Raw genomic sequence first — 3498 nt, forward strand, 5'->3', positions numbered from 1 at the left:
TCACTTTCACTCTAAATTTTTTTTTTATCAGTGAAGTTATAATAAACCACATTGTTAGTATCTTTATCTGAGAAGATAGTGCTTACTGGTCTTACTGTAAAATATAAGAAACAAAAGAAGTATTTTGTGTTTCAAGTATTGCACAAAAAAGTTTTAGCTTTATTATTTTTTTCGCTTATTTGCTATTTTATAGGGATTAATTTTCAAAATGTGTACCATTTCAGTGGTAGTATTTCATACTTTGTGGTTCTTACATAAACTCTATTATCTAAAAATTTAAGTGTTAGAATATTTAGATTGACCAGGGTAAAAGAATTGCTCTTCCAAACAAATAAAAATGATTGTTTCAGTAAAAACTGATAATGTCATATATACAAGTTGGGATGTAAAAGCTATTAAAAAGTTACAGACCTTGGGAAAATCTTTTATTTGAGACATTCTTGGTGAGTCCATTAAGTCAAACTTCTAGTTTTGTGACATCCTACAATAAAAATGAATCTTCATCCTTATAACTGAGCTGTGTTCTGCTTAAGTAGAGGGTTTGCCCAAATTATGACCGAGCTTGACAAAGAGACCTATTCTCAAACTAGATTGTAAAGTAGCCACTGAGACACCCTAACACAACAGTAGAGTTACAGTAAGGGAAACAATACCCTTTTCTTCCTAGTTCAGAACACAAGCCAATTTGACTAATTCGGGAACTGTGACAAAATTAGTAATGGCTTGTAAGTGCGTAATTTGAAGATTTCATGTTTAACTTATATTTTAATACTTTGGATGTAAGATAAACAGAAAATCAAATGTACATCTAGAAAAAAAAAGTAGCTACAATTAGTTCATTATTCATTTTGGCCTTTTTTCCTTCTTTTTCTTAATGCTTATATTTGCCTTTTCCTTTCATGAAGATTCACATATTTTTGAGTCTCAAAGTTTTATTGTCATAAACTATAACTGTGACTATGTTTCTTCAAGTTTTTCTTAAAAGATTAAAAGAACACCCCAGTTCTTGCTTTGTCAAGATATATGTATACTAAATATATACATATATATATGTATGTGTATATATATGTATGTGTATGTGTATATATATATATATATTAAAACTGGAAAAGCATAGAGAAGATTAACACAGCCCATGTGCAAGGATGTTTCACACATTTCTGAATCATTCCATATTTGTCAGTCTTTGTCCTGGAAGAGTGGGGGTGGGGAAGCAGGATGGCAAGGGAGCTCCAAGGGTAATTGATCTCTACCACTTATATTTAATTCATTTAATTATATAAAACACCAGTGCTAACAAAAATCTTGGTGTGTGAATACAGTGTTTGTGGAATGATTCTACTTTCTCTGTATTTTAAAATAGAAAAATCTATCATCATAGTAGTCATTCAATTTCCAAGCTTATGAAAATTATCAGAGGTGCATGCTAAGATTTATTCATAGCAATATCCTCTTCAGTGATATTTAGGGAAAAGTGGGAAACAATCTAAAATTTGAATACAGGAATAGCTAAGTAAATTATAGTAGAGCGACATGATTATTATGTATTTATTTGGAAATCTTGTTTTCTGTTTTAGTTTCCTATTGCTGTTGTAAAAAAATACCACAGACTTAGTGGCTTACAATAACACATATTTGTTACCATACAATTCTGGAGATCAGAAGTCTAAAATGGGTCTCACAGGGAAAAATCAATATGTCAGTAGGGCTGCAGTCCTTCTGAGGAGAATACTTTGACTTCTTCAGCTTTTAGAGGCTACTGTATGTGATGCCTCTTGGCCCCTTGCTCATATCACTCCAACCTTTTGCTTCTATCCTCACATCTCCTGACTCTGACCCTCCTGCCTCCCTCTCATACAGATCCTTATGCTTACACTGTGCCTGCTAGAATTATCCAGGAGAATGTCCCCATCTCCAGATGCATTAAATTGACCACATCTGTAGAGTCCCTTTTGCCATGTAAAGTAACATACTCACAGGTTCTGGGGATTAGGATGTGAGCAAGTTTGGGCAGAGGCGGGGGCATTATTCAGCCTAATTTTGTAAGCAAATAAGAGCATGTGAAGAAGATTTAAAGTGCTTAGGACAGTGCCTGGAACAAAACACCTTCCACTGTGATTTGTAAAAGGAATGGGCTTGTGAACTTCTCACTGCTTTCACAGCCTGAGCTAAACCATCATCTCTTGCCTGGATAATTCCAATAGTCTCCTCACGGACCTCCCTGCTTCTACCTTCACCTTCACCTAAGTCTCAGCACAGCAGCCAAAGTGATCAGCTTAAACCATAAACCAGACTGTGTTTCTCCTCTACTAAAAACTCTGCACAGTCTGTTTTCCCCCATTTAATTCAACTCTTTGGATGGCCTCCACAGCCCTACACCATATGCTCCCCTTAATGTGACCTATTTAAACAAACTATACTTTTTTTTTTTTTTAAAGATTTTATTTATTTATGTGACAGACAGCCAGCGAGAGAGGGAACACAGCAGGGGAGTGGGAGAGGAAGAAGCAGGCTCCTAGCGGAGGAGCCTGATGTGGGGCTCGATCCCAGAACACCGGGATCACGCCCTGAGCCAAAGGCAGATGCTTAACGACTACGCTACCCAGGCGCCCCTAAACAAACTATACTTTTATTCGGCTCACCACACAGGCCCCTTATTGTTTCTTCAAAACACTAGCCTTGTCCCCACCTCAGAACCTTGTCGCTTGTGGTTTCCTCTGCCTGGAATATGCTCCTCTCAGATATTCATGTGGCTCACACTCCCATTTTTTCAGATCTTCTCACTGAGGCCTACCTGGTCACCCATTTAAAATCTCAGTTGACCCATTTCTATGCTCCCAATCCTTCTGCACAACACTTTTTGGTATTCTAAATGTTTTTTTAAATGCTTATATTTCCTCATCCCCTATTGAAATATAAATTCCAAAGGACAAGAAATGTTGTATATTTTGTTCATATATATATACATACATATATATATATATATACACACACACACACACATACATATACATTTTTGCATTTCCTGGAATACTGTGTGGCACACAGTAAGCACTCACTAAAAAACTGTTAAACGAGTGATAAGATCCTATTATGTGCCAGGTTCTGTCACAGGTGCTGAGGCCACATGAGTAAACTTGACAGAGGGTTTCTCCTTTATTGGAGCTTTTTTTTAAGTTGAAATATATCGAAATACACTCTGCCCGAGTCCCCAGACTTACTGAGAGAGAAGAAAACACTTGATGAGAAGTGGTAAGACTGGAAATTATTAATTAGCCTTGCTTTCTTTGCAAACCATCCCCACCCTTACCACTCTTATACTTTTGTACCAATTACCAGGTATGGTTTTCCTGATGTTTTGGAGATTAATTCAAATGGATGTAGATGTTAATTGATGGCACCATGGAAAACAAACAAAGAACAACAAGGCAATCTAAGTGTCACAGAATAAACCAGTGCAAAAACAGTCTCTTTAAACATTACGTCATTTTACACATA

The 3498-nt window shown here is 36.3% G+C and overlaps 1 non-coding gene across 1 annotated transcript; it reads left to right on the forward strand.

Moving 5' to 3' along the window:
* Positions 1-1074: 1074 nt before the first annotated feature.
* On the forward strand, positions 1075-1180 carry LOC123786260 (U6 spliceosomal RNA). The gene has a single exon (XR_006777925.2). It is a non-coding gene; the product is annotated as a U6 spliceosomal RNA (small nuclear RNA).
* Positions 1181-3498: the final 2318 nt, after the last annotated feature.

This window comes from Ursus americanus, chromosome 31, assembly GCF_024610735.1.
Source record: "Ursus americanus isolate L20-20 chromosome 31, mUrsAme1.1.p, whole genome shotgun sequence".
Taxonomy (NCBI): Eukaryota; Metazoa; Chordata; class Mammalia; order Carnivora; family Ursidae; genus Ursus; species Ursus americanus.